We start from the raw sequence: 25,792 nt of genomic DNA, 5'->3' as shown, positions 1-25,792 counted from the left end.
TGAGATTCTTGACTTGTGAATAGTGCTTGTTAAACTAAGTTGATCTTGAGTAGAGCATTGTTCTTCACAGATGCAAGCTTCATAACAATGTCTTTGGCACCACAAATTTGACAATACAAAGAGCTATAAACTATGGCACTTACAATCTCCCCCTTTGTCAAATTAGTGACAAAACACATTTTCAAGAATGTTATATAACACAGAATATCTAATTAAAGAATAATGCACCAGTTGTTATCAATCGGCATCCTGCAGACTTGTAAATCAATATTAATTAATATTCAGTCCACTTCTGCACACCTCTGCACATACTCCCCCTGAGTAACATACTCATAAAACACCATATAAAACAATGTTACTCCCTCCTCATGACAACGTCCATATCCATATACATATCCATAACATATCCATACTCTCCCTTTTTGTCACAATAGGATAAAGGAACCACAGAACAGATGGCTAAGGAGAAATAATCAATGAGAAATATGAGAGGTAACTAGTCATGATATGAGAACATAGCATAAGCAACACACATAATTCATAGACTGAGCTAAGTTAAAGAGAGTGACAAACTCAAAACTAGTTAGGAGTAATAAAGTTATTACAAACCAGTAATCTTAAAAATACTAATCTAACCCAGATGAAGGAGCAGGAATGGAAGAATCAAGTTGATACATACCTTTGTTCAAGCGCCTAAGATATTTGGGCATATATTTGAACTATAAATCATGGGCAACAGACATGTTTTCCATCTTAACATTTAAATCCTCAACTTTATCTTCCAATGCACTCAGATATACATAAACTGAAGAAGGAAGTGATTTCCCCCAAATTTTAAGTAAATCCACGCGATTCACGACTGGTTATGGATATACACAACTGGTCGTAGCATGACTAGTCGTGGATACCCATGACTGGTCGAGTACAGGCAAAAAAAATCTGATTTTTGCATATTTTTCAAGATTTGAAAACTAAACTAGCAAATATATACAATATGATACAAATAGGCATAATTAATCATTTTAAAATGCATATGCCGAGATCAAATTTCATTTTGTTAAACCTGCTTTTGTCGAGCGGTTTAGTGAAAATATCAGCACGTTAATTCTCGGTAGGGATATATTCCAAAGATATAACCTTTTCTTCAACTAATTCCCAAATATAATGAAATCTAATATCAATGTGCTTAGTACGAGAATGCTGAATTGGATTTTTTGAAATATTTATGGCACTGGAATTATCACAATATAATAACATAGAATCCTGTTTAATTCCATAATCACTTAGCATACGTTTCATCCAAACAAGCTGAGTACATGCATTACCAGCTGCGATATATTCAGCTTCAGCTGTTGAAAGTGATATAAAACTTTATTTCTTGCTAAACCAAGAAACTAAACAGTTTCCGATATAAAAACAACCACCACTGGTTGATTTTCGATCATCAAGGTTACCACCCCAGTCAGCATCCGAGTACCCAGCTAATTGAACACTAGTCTCATGTGGATACCAGAGACCGAGATTAACAGTACTTGCAACATATCGTATAATCCGCTTGACAGTGGTCAAGTGTGATTCTCTAGGTTTAGACTGATATCTAGTGCAAATACCAACACTTAGAGCGATATCTGGTCTACTAGTAGTTAAATACAATAGACTACCAATCATACTCTGATATAATTTTGGATCCACATTTTTTCCTGCAGAATCTTTTGAGAGTTTCAAGGTTGTACTCATAGGAGTATCAAAGTTCTTACCATTGTCAAATCCAAATCTCTTAATCAAGTTCATAACATATTTAGATTGAGAAATGAACATTCCATCAGGTTTTTTTTTACTAGCAACCCGAGAAAATAATTCAATTCCCTAACCAAGCTCATTTTAAACTGAGATTTCATCAAATCTGCAAACTCAATAGTCATGTCAGTACAGGTAGATCCATAAATGATATCATCAACATAGATTTGTACTAATAAAATATGAACCTTATGTTTTTTAATAAACAGAGTTTTATCAACACATCCCATTTGAAAATTATGGCTTAATAGAAAGTTTGTTAGTTTCTCGTACCATGCCCTAGGAGCTTGTTTTAAACCGTAAAGTGCCTTTTTAAGACGATATACATGATCAACATTTTTGGAGTCTTTAAAACCTATTAGTTGTTCAACATAAACTTGCTCATGCAGATCGCCATTTAAAAATGCACTTTTTACATCCATTTGGTAAATCTTAAACTTTTTAAAACACGCAATGGATATAAAGAGTCTAATTGATTCAAGACGTGCTACTGGTGCAAAGGTTTCATCATAGTCAATACCTTCAATTTGAGTGTAACCTTGTACCACTAGCCTAGCCTTGTTTCTAATTATATTACCAAGTTCGTCAGACTTATTTTTAAAAATCCATTTGGTTCCAATGATGTGTTTATCTTTAGGTCTAGGTATGAGATACCAAACATCATTTCTCACAAATTGGTTAAGTTCTTCTTGCATCACAACAATCCAGTTTTCATCAGCAAGAGCTTCTTTTATGTTAGATGGTTCTATCTGGGATGTAAAACATACATAATTACATATATCCTCAAGTTGTCTATGGGTACGAACACCAATGAGAGGGTTTTCAAGAATCTGTGTGGTTGAATGATCTTTAACAATCCTTAATTCAGAATCAGTCTGATTAGATGAAGTATTAGGTTTATCAATTACAAGAACTTCATTATTATCTGAACTTGAGACAGGTGTGCTTAAGTGATCATCAATGACCACATTGATGGACTCTTGAATCACACCGGTCCTTTTGTTCAGAACCTTATAAGCTCGACTGTTTAAAGAATATCCTAGAAAGATTCCTTCATCACTCTTCGTATCAAACTTTTCCAAATTTTCACGATCTCATAAAATATAGTACTTGCTGCCAAAAACTCGAAAGTATTTGACAGTAGGCTTTTTATCGAACCACATTTCATAAGCCGTTTTATTATTACCTTTACTAGTGTAAACTCGGTTAATAATATAGCAAGCTGTATTGACTGCTTCAGCCCAAAGATTCTTAGAGAGCTTCATACTGTTCAACATGACATTAGCCATTTCTTGAAACACTCTATTTTTCCTTTCAACTATACCATTTTTTGTGGAGTTTTGGGCATCGAGAATTCATGTAATATTCCCTGGTCACTACAGAACTTCTCAAAACCGCTATTCTCAAATTTAGATCCATGATCACTACAAATCTTACTGACTTGAGAACCTTTTCCAGTTTGAATCCTTTTAAGAACCCTTTTCACTTCTTCAAAGGTTTCTGATTTGTCCCTTAAGAAGACTACCCATGTATATCTGGTTAAGTCATCTACAATTACCAAGATATATCTTTTGTCACTCGACTTTCCGTCCTGATAGGTCCTACTAGGTCCATATGGAGAAGCTCGAGTGGTCTTGATGTGGTATCGAAATTCACCTTTTTGTGTGAGTTCCTTATTTGTTTGCCAATTTGGCATTCACCACATATTTTATCTAATTTTTGTAGTTTGGGTAGACCTCTTAAAAGTTCCCATTTGCTCAATCTATGTAAATTTTGGTAATGTACATGTCCAAGACGTTTGTGCCACAAATCAGTCTCGTCTGTTTGGACCATGTAACATGAATGATTAGATGAGCTAGATTCGTTAACAATATAGCAGTTTTCAGACGTTCTACGTCCAGTTACTGAACCCTTGTTGTTTAGAATCTCACAGCTTTGATTAGAAAATCGTACACTATGGTTATTGTCACATATTTGAGATATGCTAAGCAAGTTACGTTTTAGACCTTCAACATATAAAACATTTTTAAACAATGGAAGGTTATAGAGTTGAACAGTACCTTGGCCCATAATCTTGCAGTTGCTGCCATCACCAAATGTGACTGAACCATCAGTCATGTCTTTGAGATCAGAGAATAAACCTTTATCACCAGTCATATGCCTTGAGCATCCACTATCGAGGTACCACTTTGAATGGCTTGTAGCTTTGAAAGCGGTGTGAGCAACCAAGCAGACAACTTTAGGAACCCATTTTAGAATCGGTTTGGGTTTAGGAGTATAGTTGGTCTTCTTCTGACTGATGTTGTAAGAATGACCTACTGAGTTAGATTTTAAGAGCTCCTTGAGTAAATCTACTATCTTTTCAGTAAGAGGGTTTCGGTTCTGATTTTTAAAGTTGATGTGGCTGCTTTTAGGTTTTTGAAAAGTTTTTGAATTTTTAGAAAAACCTTGATAAGTACTTCTCCCTTTTGAGTTTGAGGACTCTCCTTTCACAAACTTGGGAGGAGTATACTTTTGATTAGGAGGTATATTCTTATCATAGTCCAATTCGGATCGATCGTCACTTTTTCTTGATCTGGATAATAGTTTTTCTAACTTTGGATCTCCTTGGTCATACCTCCATGTATCCTTTAAGCTCAAAAGAGAAGATACTTCATTTTTAAGTATCTCATTTTCAGATTTCAGATTTTCAATCAACGAGGTTTTGAATTCTAAATCGCATTTTGATTTTTCAAAACAATTTGAAATTTGGAATTTCTAAAACAAGTGATTCAAAACATTCTTTGAGTTTAAAAAACTTTTCTTTTTGAAGTTTAAGTTTGACAGCAATTTTACAACTTTCATTGTATAGGGCATTGTAAGCATCTTGAAGATCATCTTCTTTTTCATAATCACTATTCAAATTTTCTTCGCTAGTTGAATCATCATGATTTGAAAAAGTGAATTTGGCTAAAGTCATAAGGGCTTTAACTTCACTGCCGGACTCGGTTTCAGAATCTTCTGATTCAGAAGAAGCTTCAGAATCAGATGATTCATCCCAAGTAGCCAACATACCCTTTCTTTTTGTTTTGTCCTTTTTAGGACATTTATTTGCTAAGTGCCCATACTCTTGGCAGTTGTAACATTGACTATCTTTCAAAGACTTCCAACTTTTAGATCTAAGTTTAGATCTTTTCTTATCATTTGATTTTTGAAAATCTACCATTTTCTTACTTTTGAAAATCTTGTAAAATTTCTTCGCTAAAAGAGCCATATCATCTTCAGAATTTTCTAAATCCGAGTTTTCTTGAGAAATACCTTTAGAAGATTTGAGAGCAATAGATTTACTTTTAGGAGCTTTAAAGTTTAACTCATAGGTTTGTAAAGAACCAACTAGTTCTTCTACCCTCATATTATCCATATCACGAAGTTCCTGGATTGCAGTTATCTTAAGAGTTGAACCATTCAGGAAGTGAGCGTAGTATCTTTGCACACACTTTACTTTCTAGGATTTTATCGCCAAGACCCCACATTGAGTTCATAATGTCATTTAATCTAGTGTAAAAGTCCATGAACATTTCATTTTCCTCCATATGAATTTCTTCAAATTTGGTTGTGAGAAGTTGGACTTTAGATTTTTTGACAATTGTAGTACCCTCGTGTGTCATTTCTAATATATCCCAGGCTTATTTTGCAGTATCACATGATATAATTCTTTTAAACTCATCTGGTGATAGTGCGCAAGTGATTGCATTTAGTGCTTTTGCATTGGCACTACTCTCATTTTTCTAAAGGGTGGTCCATGAGAAATATGGTGTTGCTCTCATTGATTTTGAACCATCAATACCAGTCACTTCAGTAGTAGGTGGGTTCCATTCAGTCACTGTAGCTTGCCACACACTCTCATCCATTGATTTGAGGAAGATCCTCATCTTGGCTTTCTAATAGGCATAATTGGAGCCATCAAAGGGTGGAGGCCTAGTGACTGATAGGCTATCAAAATTTGACATCTTATATATAGCTTAAATCGTTAGCTTAGGAATTAAATCCCAATAAAAAGTAATAAGAGCGAGCTATTAGGCTTTGAAACCACTTGAAATGTCCAAGCTATATGTCCTAGAGGGGGGGTGAATAGGACTATGCCAAAATTAAATTTAAATATAGCGGAATATGAAACAAGTAATAGATAGCACTATACACCAATCACAGTATAGGAATGGAAAGCAACCTAAAATAGAGAAATAGAAACAAAAATTATTCTAAGGACAACCTTACACCAAAAACCAAAGTTTATGGTAGGACAACCTTATTTCTAGAACAAATAGAGAAACTGAAGCTCAACGTAATAAAGAGATAGCAAAAATATAATACTGAAATGTAAATCTAAATTATTATAACATTCCCCACTATGTTTGAAATGAAATGATTATTCACATTCACACGTACATTCCACAATTCTGAATGATAAAAGATAGAAAATATAAATCACACATCCACACATAAAGAATTATAGTGGTTCGCCTGTGTGTTCACCAACTGTTAAACAACAGCTACACAGAATGCTACTCCACTCATAATATCCTCACACAGGGGATATTAGCGTTCACTATCAAATAGGCTTTCACAGGTTCACCCAAACCCTTCACAATTGTGTCTTTTTCAAAGGGCTTACACAATTCAAAAACCCCCACTTCTGAGTTTTCTGGCTCTCCTCAGATAACCAACAACTTTGAGATTTTTCTGGCTTAACCTCAAATAAAATCAAATAATGTAAATTACACAAATTGTAAAATACATAATTTTCTCCTTCGTTGTAGCAGCCTAAAAGAACCAAGTCGGAGTAGAGATTTGAATGTCAAAGTTCAACGTCCAATACTCACTTTATAATGGTTCTAGGTTCTAATAGATTTTAAATTAAAACAAAAGGGCTAGCTCTAATTGATTTTGATTCCAAAAAAAAAGAAAAACAACAATTCCTCTTTTCAGATTAGATTGGAATGTAAGAAACAAAATCAATTAACAAAGCTAAAGAAAGAGAATATTAAATATGCACACTTAGCTTAAATGGAGCACTGACTTATCTCTTAGAAGACCGAATTAAATTAACTTGAATTACATGTTTTATTCTCAGATTCGTGCTCTATTTATAGGTGAGCAAATCACACCTTCAACTGGTTTAAGGACCTCTACGACTGGTCATAGAACCAGTAGATATTTAAAAATTCGGGTGCGATAAGATTTGGCGGTTTCACGACTGGTCGTAGGTCTCCTTCGACTGGTCGTAGGTCTCCTTCGAATGGTCGTAGGTGGCCGAATTTCAACGTTGTTCTTTGAGTCGTAGGTCTACGACTGGTTAAAGATGCAGTCGACACTGTTACTACGACTGGTCGAACAATTCCCAGGAAGATAACCACCAACAACATTTAAACTCGACCTCAATCGGGCAAGTATAGAGGAAAACGGTTAAACCAAATCAATACAGACCCACAAGAACTTCTTCACAAGGAGTAACATAACTTCTCAGTAATCAAAGGTAGACATGGCCTCAAGCTCACGTTCCAATTGCTGCATGACATCAAGTTTCTGCATGATCCTTGCATCAAGTCTACTCATCTACAGGACAACAACCTACTACTAAGACGTCATTAAAAATGACATTTCTGCATTAAAGATTCAAATAGAAAAAACTAACCTCCAGATCTGTAGACTGCTTTTGTTTTTCGATTACCACTACTAGTCTCTCGTCAACTTGATGCAAGTTGTCCCTTAAATATTTAAAGAATGTAAAATCAAGAAGTCTAGGGGAGATAGAGGGAGAACGCGGATTTGAGATTAAAGAGATCCAGAATTTTCATAAATGAAAGATTAGGGTTTTGTGAATTTTAGTTTTGGAGAGGAAAAGGGGATCCTGGTTGAGGGATTCAAGAAGATTCCGTACTAACTGGGTACAAAGAGATTGGAGAGGAAAAGGAGAGAGATTGGAGCTATAGAGAGAGAGAGGGGGGCCGGGGAAGAGATGAAAGGGCTTTTTAGGCGCGGACTCTATTTTGGGTGCGCACCCTTTTTGGGCATGGATTGGGTACCCAACGAGACCTAGCAACGGATGGACAATCCTGTAAGCAGCTTCGTGGAGCCCACCATGATGTACGTGGTTTATCCACGCCGTCCATTAATTTTTATAGCTCATTTTAGGGCACGATCCCAAAAATGAGGCAGATTAAAGGCTCAAGTGGACCACACCATAGGAAGGACATGTGGTTTAATCTCCATTGTTTCCAATTGTGTGGTCCATTTGAGCTTTCAACTACCTCATTTTTTGGTCTCATGCCTAAATTAATTTTTCAAAATGGATGGATGGCTTAGATAAAACCCATATATTGTGGTGGCCGCTATAGTGCACCTTATGGACTGTCAATCTCTTGCTACGGTTAGTATCTTTTAGCTACGGATTTAATCCGTAAATATATGGTTTACAACCGTAGCAATAGATCCCCATAGTCCGTAGCCTTTGCTCATTTTTTTGGTAGTGACCGTTGCGAAACACCAGTAATTCATTGTGATTTGAAATTGTGAGACCTGTCCCGAGTTCGCATGTGTGCATGTGTGTGTGTGTGAGTATGCATCTCATGTATTTTGGTCCCGCGGTCCTACCGGTCAAATTTTGGCTACCCGCAACTTTCGGATAGTGATTGCGGTCACCCTTGAGTTTAGTCACGTAGACCCGACTCCGATTGACCCAAGACCTATGCCATTGCGACCGCATCGTCGCCGCGGTTCTAGCGCCGCATCTCATGCATAAATCCGGCGTGTCCATCGAAAGTTATGGGCCGCGCATTATTTGGACCGTTGATTGCATTTTTGGTGGGACCCACCTGATTGCACATTTCCCCATGTGCACTATTCCCCATGTAAGCCACCTTTAGCCTAGCAATGATGGCTTCTTTTCTCAAGAAAACCATGATGAGATTAGCTTCTTTAGGCAATGATGAGCCACCCTATCCCATGAGCAATGATTATTTTCTCTTTTCAAAACTCATCTTTTTCTAGGGAAGCAATCATTTCAACCTTAGAAACTCTCTCATCTCCCTCTCTCTTTCTTCATTTCTCTCTTCTCCTCTTTGCAAATGTCCTCCATTGCTGAATTTTTCCAGCCCTCTTTCCTCTTCTTTCCCCCTAGATCTAACCATCAAAGATCCATCATCACCATTGAACCTTCTTCCTTGAAGCTTAAGGAGCATGGTGGTTGAAGAATCTTGAAGATCTAACAAGTGGGTGAGCATGTAGGATAGATTGCATGATTCTTATTGTCATAGATCTTTTGTTGCTTCATATGGAGAGTGTAGGACCCACCACATCAATGGTGAAGGTCCACCACTCCTTGGATAAGGTTTTTTTTTAGCCATCACTTGCATGCATGTGATCTTGATGGGGCCATTCTCCATGGACCCCATCTTGATGAGATTTCCTTTATTTCTCTCTTCTCCACTTTCTATGGTTTGGATGTAATGATTATGTGGCCCACCTGATGTGCCATGCAACCAGAATTTTTAAATTTTGGGACATCCAGGCCTAAGTTGTTGGACACCCAGGCCCAACTGTGCTGCCTAGTTTTGCTGCTTGATTTGGAAAGCTTTTGGGCCTGATTTTATGGATTTTCTTGGGGAGGTGCTGGGCTTGGGAGTTATGTGACACATCAGGGTGGACCCCACCTTGTGGAATCTATGATTTATTTCCCATTTATTAAGTTTTTGGGTTGATCTAGACAGCAACATGTTGCTGTCCAGATTGCTGGAATTTTTTTATGCTGTAATGTATGTGTTGTAGGCCTTGTTTGTGGTCTCCTTTTTCCTGATTTCTTAGAGTTCTCTTTGAGGTGTGGACCCCACCTAAAAGTATGCTAAACCTCAGCTTCAAATGTCCCTATTTGATCACCCAAAAGGATGGGCCAAGGAGGGTGGACGGTCCAGATTTTTCTAGACTGTCCAGCCACACTGTTTGCTGGAAAATCATAAATATTAGCCTGATTTTGAAATAGTGGGCCACCTTTGTGGACCCCAACTTATTGTATATTTGTATAGGAAGGTTGTCCTTGCATTTTTCCAAATTTACTCCATAGTTGATTGTTTTGGAGCTGTTGTGGCCCACCAGATTTAAGGGAGTGTTGCACACACTCCTTGCCTTAATTCCTTAGATATTTTTGGGCATAATTAGTGGCTCTTAAGGCTCACCTTTGTGGTGATGTTGTGGGTTAGCCTTAACCAGATTTTTGGTAGTTTATAGGCCCAATGGGCTGGAGACCTATTTCTTGAGCCCAAGATCGTGCAGGGCCAGACCTTATTATTTCACAGGCCCAACAGGCCGTCTACAGGCTGACCGTGTGTATTTATTAGCCGTGATGCCCTCATGAAATGCTTAATTATGGGCTGACTTGCGGGGCCCACATAAATGTATAGTGTGGAGGGCCTTGCTAAGTCTTTGGGCTGATGTGGTAAGGCCCACACTGTCAGTATATGCCTTGCATATGTGTATTCTTGGGTTTATGGGCTGCCCTCAAGCCCACCATAATGTATGAATTGGATGACTTTTGTTTTGGGCCATTTCTTTAGGGCCCATTATGTGATATAGTATATGCATGTTTGTGTTAGCAAGTAGGCCTTGTGGACTCGGTTCTTTTGGATAGGCCCATTGATCTTGAGCCTATACTCTCCTATCTATTGTGAGGGGCTTAGGGGCAATGATACACAAGAAGTCGGGCCCTTGGCTGCCCATTAAACTGACCCTGTACTTAGGCCAAAAGTGATGCCCAACTCACTTGTGTTAAATGTGAAACTTGCCCATGTAAATGAATTACTGGGCTGCCCATGAAGCCCACCACAATATGTGGAATTATGACCTTTGTGGTTGGGCCCAAACCTTACTTGAGGGTCCACTATATGGCTTATGAGTTGGGTTTGGTGTATGGCCTACTAGTCCACACATTGCTTAGGCCTTAGATCTTTCATTATATGGGTAGTGGTGAGCTACCTCTTGGAAACCAGTTGAGGTTGGATGTCCTCCTGGGTGATCCTAAGGTAAGCTCATAGGTTTCTCTATGGGTGGTTAAAGGCCCACCATAGACCTTAGGCTATTTATTTAAGGCTCAATGTGCATGTATGTGGAATCTACCTTAATGCATGTTTGGTCCAGGCCGTCCAAGCCTTGGATCGCCCGATTGTGGAAGCACTCTCTGCCTTGGGTTGCTGTTGGACTCACAATCCAATAGCAGGCCCACTTGATCTGTTCATGATATATACAGACTCTCCATCTGGTGGGGTTCCCCAGTGAGTATAGTTGGCCTTCATGAGATTATTTCCACATACTCAACTAATTTCTGGACCGTAGCAGGCCCAGGAAGTCAAATGGGCCAAAGGTTTATCAAAGGGCCTTCGATGTACAATTTTATGGTTACAACTTTATTTGGCTGTGAGGTTCACCATATTGAGAACTTGTGTACGTGTTACATGCTTATGCTTTCTTATAATCTTTGGGCTTAATCAGTGCATTCTTTTGGGTCATTTTTAGTGATCTTATGAGGACCCCATCTTAAGATCAGAATTTTGGAACATCCAGTGAGCCCAGATTGGGCAGGGACATCCCAGCTTGGCCCAACCATATATTGGGCCAACTTCCACCATTTTGATGGACTTGTGGGCTGAGGTAAGGATAGTATTGGGCCCTCGGTTGCCTACTTAAATTGCTAATTATTGGGCTGATGTAGTGGGGCCCATTTCATCCAAACTTAAACCTATTTTTGGGCCGTATATTGTGTACGCGGGCTGCCCACCAAGTCCAACTTAATGCATTGATTCTATGGCCATTGGGAATTGGGCCTTGGGCCTTAATTCCCCTCTTAGAGCCATGTTGTTAAAAGTGGTATTATATCTTTTTATGGCCTATTATGAGGAATATATGTATGTGGTTACTTTTATTTTTATCTTAAATGTAGGCCTTGGGCCTTTTATCCATATAGTTCATGGTAGATATGCCTTTTTGGGGAATAGTGGTTAAATATCCCCATTATGGACCCCTCTAGGTCTGATTGTATTTAAAAGTGATTGGATACTTATCTTAGACAGTTGCTAGGTTCATTTCTATATTACTTAGACCCGTAGTTGTATGCTTAGTCTTATGGGCTACCCCAGGTAAATGGGCCCCCACTAGAGGTGGGATTCCTTATGGATATTGTCTAAGTACCTAGTCTTGATTCCTTCTTGGATAGGAGGAATGTAATTTACTTTGTATATCACCGCATAATGCGCTTAGACCCATCTTCATGGCCCATGTGCATCATTGTATGCTTGGATGACATTGTGTGTGTGGTTATGATTGTGCCATTGGGCATTGCATGCTGTCTTCCCGAGGGACGTAATATTCCCTCTTGAGCATGTTGGATGCTTGGAATTGATGCATAGTTGATTGTGTGATTCATGCATCTGGCATTGCATAATATGAGCATTATCACCCTTGCTTCATCAGGGTTGTAGCCTCCATAGATACATCATGGATGGCCATGTTTGGACACCGGAAATGTTACTTGAGCATACTGGGTGCATAGGATGCCCATGGGTGAAATTCCCAAAACTTCCATGGTACCAAGGATCTGCTCCAACGCCGTGACCGGGTGAAATATATGAGCGCACGAGGGCCTTATACCATTAGGCCGCGACTCCCACTGTCGTGTAGTCAGTTGGATAGGGGTGTGGCCTTACTCGCCTGATGTAAGAGGGCATTGCTAGGCTGAGTCTGACCAGCTCGTGAATGGGTCCGCTACCGTCAGGCCTTGCTGGTGATTGGTTGTCCACAGGCGGGTAGTGAGGTCTTTTACGCTCGTTTGACTGTGCGGGGTCTGTAGAGCGGCAGTCATCCAGCAGTGTAATGGACCCCGGTGATTTCCTTATGATTGGAAATATACTTGACATACGGTTTGGTTATGAGCACTGGCATTACTTGCATCGCATTTGTATTGGTTATGTAAGCCCTTTCATGCATTACCTTGGTATGGCGCCCAGTACTCATTGCATCATATTCATGGTAAGCCTTGGTAAGGCTAGTGATATTCTCATTGAGCATGTCTCCTTCCTGTATCTCCTATTATTCTTCTGTGCACTATTATCACACACTTACACCACCCTCTAAGCTTCTATAAGCTTATGCACGATTGATGCGTGCAGGAGATCCTAGGCAGGTGTCGTAGTCGCAGAGTTTGGATTAGAGCTGAGCTTGAGGACCCAGTATTGCATCCTTCCTTTCTTTCTTCTATTATCTTATGTATGTCCTTTTGGACCTTATGTAAACTTGTAAAAGTTCAAATTCATAGTGGATTTTGTGATATGTGCCTTTTTTATTCTCAGATTTACTTGTTATGATCTTGGGTATGCTCGTATTGGAAATGGTTAAATTGTTATGGAAATCCTCCTTGTAGGATCCCAGGATCGGAACCTGCTTCAGGAGCCGAGAATGGGGTACTACGGAGGCTGTTGCGGCCAGAACCGGCCATCGGGTTCCTTGTGAATCCGGTTACCGAGTCTGGGGCGTGACAGAAACCAAGCAACATTTTGCATGATGATGATATGAATGCTCATGTAAGTGATTTTGGCTTAGCAAGGATTCTCTATGGAGATTCTGGTGATCTTCCTCAAAATCAGACCAGCATTATTGAGATAAAAGGATCTATTGGGTATGTTGCTCCAGGTAGTGACTTCATCCTCTCATTTGATATTTCTGTACTCGTATAGTTTTTGTATTATAGTGTTTCAAATAGTGTGGAGGTTGTTCTAAAGATTAAATTCATAGGATGTTAATTTAAAAAATGGGTTTTTGCAAATAACTACGTAAATAACAGGGTATTTGTCAGTATCTAAATAAAAATAATACATTTGGAAATAACCATATCATTTATTCATGGTTATTGCAAATACCACTTTTGGATAGTTTTTTTTCTAATGGTTGTTAACATTTTCAGAATATTTTGAAAAAAAAAATATTCAAAAATTAAAAGAGGCAGCTAGCTTTACCCTAAAACCTCTCTCTCTCTCTCTCTACATTTTTTTTTAAATTTAAAAATCTCAATTAAAATTTCATTGTATGTTCCATGTGGAGGAGAATTAAAGGCTTGATGTTCTCCCACGAAGAAGAACTTTGTACTATATTCCACATGGTCATTTTTGTTATTTTCTAACAGTTGCTAACATAAGTTACGATAAACTATCAGAATGTGGCTATTTGCAATAATGGTGAATTAATATGTGGTTATTTTACCCTGCTTTTGACGTGGGAATTTGCATAAACCCCTTAAAGTAATAGATATTTGTACATCTATTTACATATTCATAACATTATAAACAAACAAACAAAAAGGAAATGAAAATATCAGTAGAAACTCAAAACAGAAAAGAAAATGCATAGATGGAAGATTTTATAAAATGAGACAATTAATATTGTTTTCTATTATGTTAGTTATTTATTGGTTATTTTGGTTTTGCTAATGTCCAACAAATAGGTCATCCCCAAAGGTTCTAAATCCCATGACGTGCACTTCATCTTCAAACATTTATTTGACAGATCCCAGTTTATGTCGTTTATGATTCCAAAGTAGCACTTTGATTTGATGATTCTAAGCATGTGATATATGGGGTTTAAACAACACATGGTTATAACAAATTGGCCCCTTTAAAAGGGTTTATCATCCAAACACCATGATTCTTACACCATGGCTTGCTCCCAATAGTACTATTGAATGAACCTTCTAGATTGATTATTGGGCAATCCACATGGCATTTAAAATCTTTGGGGACATTACTACTGTCCCCATAAAAGTGGGGCAATTCTTTATGATTTTTTTTCATAAGGATTGTAAAATCATGTTAATGTATTTATTAGATAGCTAGTTAACTAATACTTATTTATCGACGAGATGCATTTTTTCACTTTATCATTGTGTTCCCTTAATGGTCTATTTGTTTGAAATGGTATGTTTAGCCACTCCACACTATCACAACTTACTAGTCCCTGTTGGTTGCTACTTAAAAATTTGTTCCTCTCATTTTAGTAAGCATTAATTATGTATTCAAAATTTTGTTAAGGATTAAAAATAATCTTGGTTACCCATATTCCAAATAAACTATGATCTCTAATACAGAGAAGAAATCAGTTTTAAGTATCTGAATAAATTGTAATCTCTAATTCATAATTAATGTTTACTAAAACAAGATGAACTCATTTTTAAGTGGCAACCAAACAGACATTAGAATTGTATCAAACATTGCTTTTATCATTATCTATTTCTAAATATGCATTTAAGTTATTACTGGGAGGGGATAAGTCCATCTGGAATGATATGCATTCAAGTTATCACAGGAAGGGGATCATGTCCATCTGGAAAGATGTTGCAAAAGTTATTGCTGGGAGGGGACAACCATCATTATAGTTATAATACAATCCTAACCATTGAAAATGTTATAAAGAATCAGAAGAAAAGCATTCCATAGGTTTTGGCACATCATTTTCTACATGATAGGACTATCTGATCATTATGATTTTCAGTCTATGGTCTGTTTATGTAATCTAATGATAAATGGACTCTTGGATCATCATACAAATGATGCGTGCACATTATAAATCTTGGGGTTTAGAAACTTTCATCCTCCAAGTAGACTAGATATCTTCATTTATTATCATCATCATTGTCAATTTTAGGGAAATCTATTATTGTTGTCACTGTTGTCATCGCTGTTCATATTTTTCCTTTTCCTTTTCTTTTTCCTTTTCATATGCAAACAGCATTATCCTTCAATCTCTTTGTTTGAAGTTCTTTCCTTCTTTCTTTCTTTCTTTCTTTCTTTCTTTCTTCTTCTTCTTCTTCTTTTTTTCTTTTTTTTTTTGAAGTTCTTTCCTAAGTGAATGATTAAATTAATAAGATGATTTGCATGCCCATGTGATTTTTTTACTGTTTAACAATCATCATGGGAGAACATTCTTGTAGTGGTTTTAGTGTGTATACTTATGGGCTAATATTCTTTCTTGCTATAATGGAAGGAACATGAAGAGGATTAGTACCGTATAAGATCACCATCAAATGTCAGCCTTAAAGGAACATCACCTCGTAGATTCTTTATAAATTTTAATAATTTGGCCATTTATGATGATGTCATGAAATGAAAAGCTTTAAGTATTAATTAAGAGCAATGATCTCTTATAGAATAAAACTACAGGTGGTGTCACACACACACACACACACACACACAAGCATACAATAACAACGAAACATCTTGCATTTAAAAAAGAAAAAAGACATGAAATGCAGATCAGATGTATGAATACATGAATTGTGTTAGAAAATATAAACAGTTGTAATCTTTTGCTTAGTGTAGCTTTCTTTACAAAACTTTAATTAAGAGTTTCTGTTATTAAGGTTGTGGAACAACGTATATGGAAATCATTGAAGTGATTTATATGATATACCACAATCAGAGTAGATATTTCAAGTCTTTTCCTCACATCTGTGTGATCTTATTACTTAGTTATTCTCCTGAGTCCCTGTGATATTCAATAAATATAATCCTTATGATTATTCAATATAATTTTATATCTTTTAATACTAGCTTGTTTAATTCATGCAAAGAGATTTATATTGTTCTTCCTTTTTGTACTGCCCATTCACATTTGTTTTGTTTTGCTTTTCCTCCACTTTAATGAACTCCATGCTATCCCCTTTATGTATTTTCTTATACGGATAGTTATTTTTTACTTTATGAGAAGAAAAAAAATGGAGTGTCATTTAAAACAACTACAACCTCTTTCCGAATTACATCTCTTTTCTTTTTGAGTACCTAAGTGGCTATTGAAATCTGGTATGTGTATGATCACAGGGTATGGCATGGGTGGTAGGGTGTCTACACATGGTGATGTGTACAGTTATGGAATCCTTCTATTGGAGATGTTTACAGGAAAGAAACCCACTGATCAAATGTTTAAGGATGGTCTAAACCTTCATCAACTCGCTAAGATGGCCTTGCCTGATCACGTGGAGCATATTTCAGATCAACAATTAATCTTAGAGGAAGTTAGCACTATTGAAAATGATGAAATTTTGGAAAGTGCTAGAAATAGAATGCGAGCGTGCTTGGTTTCAGTGATCAAAATTGGCGTATTTTGTTCTACAGATTCGCCAAAGGAACGAATGAAAATGAGAGATGTTGTCACTGAAACGCATGCGATTAGAGACTTATATCTGGGAGTTAGTATCAATCATGGCCAACAGTTTGGATGAAAGCTTGTCTTACCTTTTGAACTGAAGTTTCTATTGATAGAATATTTCTCAGTTATCGAGTTACTTGAGCATATGATTTCCATTTTCTTAGGTGCATCTTTGTCCGATGTTAAAAGGTGGGTATTGTATTTGAACTACTAATGTAAAAATGAAGTTATTAGTTCGTGAATAAAACTAGATATTCTTACCATTTATGAATTCTATGTTGCTATCCTTAAATCAATATTCATACTAAAGTAAATGAGTAAATGTTAGGAAGAAAGAAAATTAGCATTTGGGTTATTCCTGCATCAAATATATTTTGCACACGATGATCCTCGTGACGTGCTTTGAAATGCTGCTTGAAGTGTTTCATTGCTAAACAATGCAAAGATCTCTCGAGTTTTAATGCATTTGTCTAGCATACAAAGTTTCAACGCCTGGTCAAGGGTTCGAGTACCCATAGGTGGTGAAATTCCACTAGCGTGAGTGTGTGTAAAATAAAAAATAAAAAAATAAAAAATAAAAATAAAAAAATAAAAAAAATAAAAAAATTCCAAGAAAGATGGGAGCACATCACCACCTGTATCTCTGTTGATAAAACAGAATGGCTATACATTCTTTGAGGTAGCCACCACAAAATAAGTGGACCTCACCTATTGTATAAGTACTCTATATAACACATCTAAAAAATGCAAGAGAATTATGAGCCGAGAATTGGGATTGATACAGTAACCGATAGAGCCACAGCAAACACTTCCCAACTGTATTGCACCAGTGAGTTCAGCCGGGCATCGACAGGATGCCGCAACCAAGCCAAAATCATCCGCAAGATTAGGCAAAAACCCTTAAACACTGACATGTCCTGGATATTTCCATGCAGCCTACACAAATTGCACATAGGACTGTGACGATGTAGACGGGTAAACAATTGGCCCATAGCTCAAATCATCTGAAATCTGATCTGGGAAATGACTATGGATCTTCTCCATACTTGACGTAAGGATGGGCATGATGAGTCTGATCACCTGTCTTACTTAAGGGGATAATTACTCTGAATCCATGGAGCTTCTCTGGACTCCTCACAAAGATTCCTTGAATACACGAGGAGAGATAGAAAATAGAAATAAATTCTAAATAGATTGATTGATAATAATAATTATTATTAAAAAAAAAATTTTAAATGAGTTTACAATCCCTTAAATGGTGATATGAACCCTAGGAAGAAATTTCGTAATCAAACTACAACTCAAACTCCCTAAAATCATGACTTACTATAAATAACAAACTTACTATTTATAGACAGTCATGATTTCCACTAGACCTCATGGTTTTCGACAAAAAATAAAAATAAAATAAGTGTCCCATTTGGCTTAACCATGTTATTCTCATAGTTTTTCTAAGAAAACTTACTATAAATAGTAAAAACGGAATTAAAAAAGACTTTCTACTGTTGATCTGATGGAATCTCACAAATTCGGCATGGGCAACCCGATGTAACATGTTAGGTGGCTAAAGTAGCTTCTTTTACCCCAAAATCATATATGGTAAGTCGAATAACTCATTCTGGTTTATGAGATATGTCTCTTTTAAGGTTATGACGGTCCGAATAACTTCCACCTCTGATCGGGACTACTGTGCACCATCTTGACCACGAAATTGTCTGCAGTCCACTCTACATCAATACTACAAATAGCAACAGATCATACATCCCTTGGCAAACTTGAACAACACCTACAATAAGGGCCCTGCCATTTGGGAGAGAGCTCCAACCGCCCCTGAAACTTAACACACATCAATTGATGAGTCGATCAACAGCCCCATACATGCCCCCAAATACATCTTCAAAACTGTTCTGCCCCAAACAAACCAACTTCATATTGGGCTCACCAACAGAAGAGAATGATCATAATGTTGGTTGTACAAACCAGATTTTTCTTTGCTTTAAGAGCACATAATTATCAGCTTTACAAAGCCTTAACACAATTAAAAAAAAAACTGATTATGTAGAAGGAAGACGGAAAAGAAACTAAACAAAATTTAAATAAATAAATAAATCAAACTATTTTAATTGCCGCTTCACTTCTTCACACTTGTTACAACCGGACACACAAGGTACCTTTTTATAGGCATTTGAATAAAATGTGAAAAGACAACAATACCCCTACTAGGAGCTCCCACCTTTTAATATTCCTAGAAACTTACGGAGGCTTTTCATCTTTCAAAACAACTCATTGAGAGCTACAGCTATGCATTTGGAATTCAACGATCACCAATTATTGCTGGGTTTTGGTTTGCAACTCCAATACTCCCCTTCAAACCAAAACAAGCTTCATTCCAAGCATCGATCTAAGTTTCTTGAATGTATCAGTTGGCAATGCTTTGGCGAAGATGTCCGGCACTTTTTTAGTGGTATGATAGTACCCTAGCTTCACTGATTTTTGCTTCACTTGATCTCAAAGGAAATGATCATTGGATTAATGTGCTTGCTCCTTCCATGCTCCACTAGATTTTTGGCAAGCTCAATTGTCGACTTGTTGTCCATGTATATGACAATGCATTCTTCCTGCGAATGCTTCAGCTCCTTTAGTATATTCCTTAGCCATATCGCCTCACATACAGTGGACAAAGCTGCAACATACTCGGCTTCACATGTGGACAGCGCTATCGTACTATGCTTCTTTGAGTTCCATGTGAATGTTGTTGATCCAAGATAGAAAGCATAGCTGTGGTACAATTTCTTTCATCTTGGTCACTACCCCAATCAATATCAGAGTATCCATACTGAATCGCCTCGTCATCATATGGATAAAAGAGACCAAATTCAATAGTCCATTTGATGTACCTCAGAATCTTTTCGCAACTTGCCAGTGTGACTCTTTTGGCGCTTCTATATACCAGCTTAGAAGCCCAATGTTGAGTGTCAAATATTGCATATTTCCCCCTGTTTATATCTTGGTTTTATGAATATGATAATACTTAATGGGTATATTTTATACATGTTTGTATTGTGAGGTGAGTTTAAGAGCTTTGATTGAAAAGAATGCTAAAGCATGGATTTGATACTCAAGAATCACCAAGGCAAGGGATGGATCTTAGAAGACCAAGATTGAAGATTTCAAGACCCCAAGTTTCAAGGAAACCAAGTGGAGAAGGAAGGAAGTCGAAAATGAAAGTGCAAAAATTTCAGTGTCTATGTTATCGACCACTATTCGATAACATCGAAGCCAGAGTTCGATGACATCGACCATGGTTCAAGGACATCGAAGAACTACAAAAAAATTAAGTTTTGTTGCTGGACAAATTGGATGTAATTCTTGATGACATCGAAGCCCTGTTTGATTGCTCAAAGACCCACTACGCCAAACAACGAAAAAAGGACAGTTGAAAACCGTCTCAAATGACCAAAAAGGATGATTTTGAACCGTCGCAATGGCCATCATTTTTTGAGGCGTCGTATTACTTAGAGGACGGTCATGGACCATCATTCTTATTGACATTAAAAGGATGGTCATGGATCGTATCTTATTACCATTAAAAGGACGGTCATGGACCATCCTTTAAAAGGACAGTCATTGACCGTCCTTAAAAAAGACTGCAATGCATCGTCTCTTATCAACCTGAAAAGGACGGTCATGAACCATCCTTTAAAAGGACGGTCATGGACCGTCCTTAAAAAGGACTGCCATGAGCCGTCTCTTATGCCCATAAAAGGATGGTCATCGACCGTCTCATATTTGAATATTTAGAAAAAAAATATAAATGGCCTAGAGCCGTCAGAAATTTTCAAATACACTTAATATACACCTGTTATATAATATATTTCATCATATTCATATTCACATCCATCTAAATCCAAACTATATAAATCCATTCAAACATAAACTACATCCATCCAAAGACAAACAATCTTATCCACATTACATTCATCCAGGCATAAATACATATAAGTTTAACATTATAAATGAAAAAGGAAAAAAAATCAGCAACAATTTTCTTTTTGTGTCTTTCATCTAATTCGCCTCGACGATGCCTTTCCTACCGTGGCACTAGCCCCACCCGCTTAGCACGGCATCCCTGCACACCGCCTAATATTTAAAAAAATATTCAACCAACAAAACATTATAATTCAGAATCATGACGAATTGCAGAAACTTCATACGCTTTTTTTTTCATCCAAAAAAGTGGGTACACTTTTTAAAAATAAAACTGATCATTAAAATAAAACTAATGCAAGCAAATAATACAAAAAAAGTGTTTCAATTCAAGTTAATAAAAACAACAACAAAAATTAAAGCTTTGTAAAAAGGGGCATGTGTTAAAAGGGATACATTCTTATTTGTTGCCATTTGATTGGGCTACAATATTACAGCAATCGGGTTCGGGATCGGGTTTACATTTGGGTTTTCAAGTTTAGGTTTAGGTTTAGGTTAGGGAGTTGAGATTAGGATTAGGTGTAGGTCTAGGTTTAGGGATTAGGGAATACATTTAGGTTTTAGGTTTAGGTTTAGGTTTAGGTTTTAGGTTTAGGTTAAGGTTAGGTTATAGGTTATAAGTTTAGGTTATAGATTATAGGTTTTGGTTTAGGTTATAGGGTTTTGGTTTAGGTTTAGGTTAAAGGTTTAGGTTATAGGTTTAAGTTAAGATTTAGGTTTAGGTTATAGGTTATAGTATATAGGTTATACCTTTAGGGAATTGAGAATAGGTTAAGGTTTAGCTTTAGGAAATCGGGTTCGGGTTCGGGTTCGGGATTGGATTTAGGTTTGGGTTTTCAAGTTTAGGTTTAAGTTTAGGTTAGAGAGTTGAGTTAGGATTAGGTGTAGGTTTAGGTTTAAGGATTTGAGAATACATTTAGATTATAGGTTTAGGTTTAGGTTATAAGTGTAGGTTATAGGTTTAGGTTTAGGTTAGGTTATAGGTCTAGGTTTAGGGAATTGAGAATAGGTTAAGGTTTAGGTTTAGGAAATCGGGTTCTGGTTCGCGATCGGGTTTAGGTTTTGGTTTTCAAGTTTAGGGTTAGGTTTTGGTTAGGGAGTTGAGATTAGGATTAGGTGTAGGTTTAGGTTTTAAGTCATAGGTTTTGGTTTAGGTTAAGGTTATAGGTTTAGGTTTAGGTTTAGGTTAAGTTTAGGTTTAGGTTATAAGCTATAGGTTTAGGGAATTGAGAATAGGTTAAGGTTTAGGTTTAGGAAATCGGGTTCGGGTCCGGGATCGGGTTTAGGTTTAGGTTTTCAAGTTTAGGTTTAGGTTATAAGTATAGGTTATAGGTTTAGGTTTAGGTTAGGTTATAGGTTAAGGTTTATGGAATTGAGAATAGGTTAAGGTTTAGGTTTAGGAAATCGGGTTCAGGTTCGGGATCGGGTTTAGGTTTGGGTTTTCAAGTTTAGGTTTAGGTTTAGGTTAAGGAGTTGAGATTAGGATTAGGTGTAGGTTTTGGTTTAGGGATTTGAGAATACATTTAGGTTTTAGGTCATAGGTTTAGGTTTTAGGCTTAGGTTTAGGTTTAGGTTATAAGTGTAGGTTGTAGGTTTAGGTTTAAGTTAGGTTATAGGTTAAGGTTTAGGGAATCGAGGATAGGTTAAGGTTTAGGTTTAGGAAATCGGGTTTGGGTTCAGGATTGGGTTTAGGTTTGGGTTTTCAAGTTAGGTTTAGGTTTAGGTTAGAGTTGAGATTAGGATTAGGTGTAGGTTTAGGTTTAGGGATTTGAGAATAGGTTAAGGTTTAGGTTTAGGAAATCGGGTTCGGGTTCGGGATCGGGTTTAGGTTTGGATTTTCAAGTTTAGGTTTAAGTTTAGGTTAGGGAGTTTAGATTAAGATTAGATATAGGTTTAGGTTTAGGGATTTGAGAATAGGTTAAGGTTTAGGTTTAGGAAATCGGGTTCATGTTCGGGATCGGGGTTTAGGTTTGGGTTTTCAAGTTTAGGTTTAGGTTTAGGTTAGGGAGTTAAGATTAGGATTAGGTGTAGGTTTAAGTTTAGAGATTTGAGAATACATTTAGGTTTTAGGTCATAGGTTTTAGTTTAGGTTAAGGTTATAGGTTTAGGTTTAGGTTTAGGTTAAGGTTTAGGTTTAGGTTATAAGCGATAGGTTTAGGGAATTGAGAATAGGTTAAGGTTTAGGTTTAAGAAATCGGATTCGGGTTCAGGATCAGGTTTAGGTTTCGGTTTTCAAGTTTAGGTTTAGGCTTAGGTTAGGGAGTTGAGATTATGATTAGGTGTAGGTTTAGGTTTAGGGATTTGAATTTAGGTTATAGGTTTCCCCTCATCAAACTTGTTGGTTTATTGTTGTTGTGGTTGTGGTTGTTTATTATTTGTTTGAGTCTCTTGTGCTAACCCATATTTAGGTTTAGGTTAAGTTAGGTTTAGGTTTAGGTTAGATTAGGTTATAGGTAGGTTTAGGGATTGAGAATAGGTTAAGGTTTAGGTTTAGGAAATCGGGTTCGGGTTGGGATCGGGTTTAGGTTTGGTTTTAAGTAGGTTTAGTTTAGGTTAGGGAGTAGATTAGGTTAGTTAGGTTTAGGTTTAGGGATTTGGAATAGGTTAAGTTTAGGTTTAGGAAATCGGGTTCGGTTCGGGATCGGTTTAGGTTGGGTTTTCAGTTTAGGTAGGTTTAGTTAGGGAGTTAGATTAGGATTGGTGTAGGTTTAGTTTGAGATTTGAGAATACATTTGGTTTTAGGTCATAGGTTTTGTTTAGGTTAAGGTTATAGGTTTAGGTTTAGGTTTAGGTTATAAGTATAGGTTAGGGAATTGAGAATAGGTTAGTTTAGGTTTAGAAATCGGTTCGGGTTCAACGGGTTTAGGTTTGGTTTTCAAGTTTAGGTTTAGGTTAGGTTAGGGAGTTGAGATTAGATTAGGTGTAGGTTTGGGTTTAGGGATTTGAGAATATATTTAGGTTTTAGGTTTTAGGTTTAGGTTTAGGATTAGGTTTTAGGTTATAGGTTATAAGTGTAGGTTATAGGTTTAGGTTTGGGTTTTCAAGTTTAGGTTTAGGTTTAGGTTAGGGAGTTGAGATTAGGATTAGGTGTAGGTTTAGGTTTTAAGATTTGAGAATACATTTTGGTTTTAGGTCATAGGTTTAGGTTTTCGGCTTAGGTTTAGGTTATAGGTTATAGGTTTAGGTTATTAGGTTTAGGTTTCGGTTTAGGTTATAAGCAGTAGGTTTAGGGAATTGAGAATAGGTTAAGGTTTAGGTTTAGGAAATCGGGTTCGGGTTCGGGATCGGGTTTAGGTTTGGGTTTTTAAGTTAGGTTTAGGTTTAGGTTAGGGAGTTGAGATTAGGATTAGGTGTAGGTTTAGGTTTAGGGATTTGGGAATAGGTTCAAGTTTAGGTTTAGGAAATCGGGTTCGGGTTCAGGATCGGGTTTAGGCTTGGGTTTTCTAGTTTAGGTTAAGGTTTAAGTTAGGGAGTTGAGATTAGGATTTGGTGTAGGTTTAGGTTTTGAGATTTGAGAATACATTTTGGTTTTAGGTCATAGGTTTTGGTTTAGGTTAAGGTTATAGGTTTAGGTTTAGGTTTAGGTTATAAGCTATAGGTTTAGGGAATTGAGAATAGGTTAAAGTTTAGGTTTAGGAAATCGGGTTCGGGTTCGGCATCGGGGTTAGGTTTGGATTTTCAAGTTTAGGTTTAGGTTTAGGTTAGGGAGTTGAGATTAGGATTAGGTGTAGGTTTAGGTTTAGGGATTTGAGAATACATTTAGGTTTTAGGTCATAGGTTTAGGTTTTAGGCTTAGGTTTAGGTTATAGGTTTAGGTTATAAGTGTAGGTTATAGGTTTAGGTTTGGGTTTTCAAGTTTAGGTTTAGGTTTAGGTTAGGGAGTTGAGATTAGGATTAGGTGTAGGTTTAGGTTTTAAGATTTGAGAATACATTTTGGTTTTAGGTCATAGGTTTAGGTTTTCGGTTTAGGTTTAGGTTATAGGTTATAGGTTTAGGTTATAAGTGTAGGTTATAGGTTTAGGTTTAGATTAGGTTATAGGTTAAGGTTTAGGGAATTGAGAATAGGTTAAGGTTTAGGTTTAGGAAATCGGGTTCGGGTTCGGGATCGGGTTTAGGTTTGGGTTTTTAAGTTAGGTTTAGGTTTAGGTTAGGGAGTTGAGATTAGGATTAGGTGTAGGTTTAGGTTTAGGGATTTGGGAATAGGTTCAAGTTTAGGTTTAGGAAATCGGGTTCGGGTTCAGGATCGGGTTTAGGCTTGGGTTTTCTAGTTTAGGTTAAGGTTTAAGTTAGGGAGTTGAGATTAGGATTTGGTGTAGGTTTAGGTTTTGAGATTTGAGAATACATTTTGGTTTTAGGTCATAGGTTTTGGTTTAGGTTAAGGTTATAGGTTTAGGTTTAGGTTTAGGTTATAAGCTATAGGTTTAGGGAATTGAGAATAGGTTAAAGTTTAGGTTTAGGAAATCGGGTTCGGGTTCGGCATCGGGGTTAGGTTTGGATTTTCAAGTTTAGGTTTAGGTTTAGGTTAGGGAGTTGAGATTAGGATTAGGTGTAGGTTTAGGTTTAGGGATTTGAGAATACATTTAGGTTTTAGGTCATAGGTTCAAGTTTTAGGCTTAGGTTTAGGTTATAGGTTTAGGTTTGGGTTATAAGTGTAGCTTATGGGTTTAGGTTTGGGTTTTCAAGTTTAGGTTTAGGTTTAGGTTAGGGAGTTGAGATTAGGATTAGGTGTAGGTTTAGATTTAGAGATTTGAGAATACATTTAGGATTTAGGTTTAGGTTTAGGTTATAGGTTATA

General features: G+C 36.9%; 1 long non-coding RNA gene across 1 annotated transcript; it reads left to right on the top strand.

Moving 5' to 3' along the window:
• The first annotated feature begins 22,724 nt into the window (after window positions 1–22,724).
• LOC131256348 (uncharacterized) lies at window positions 22,725–25,502 on the top strand. Its single transcript, XR_009176765.1, has 3 exons — window positions 22,725–22,825; window positions 24,418–24,812; window positions 24,987–25,502. It is a non-coding gene; the product is annotated as an uncharacterized LOC131256348 (long non-coding RNA).
• The last annotated feature ends 290 nt before the right edge of the window (window positions 25,503–25,792 follow it).

Source organism: Magnolia sinica, chromosome 9, assembly GCF_029962835.1.
Source record: "Magnolia sinica isolate HGM2019 chromosome 9, MsV1, whole genome shotgun sequence".
Classification (NCBI taxonomy): domain Eukaryota; kingdom Viridiplantae; phylum Streptophyta; class Magnoliopsida; order Magnoliales; family Magnoliaceae; genus Magnolia; species Magnolia sinica.
This window is presented reverse-complemented; position numbering and strand designations above follow the sequence as displayed.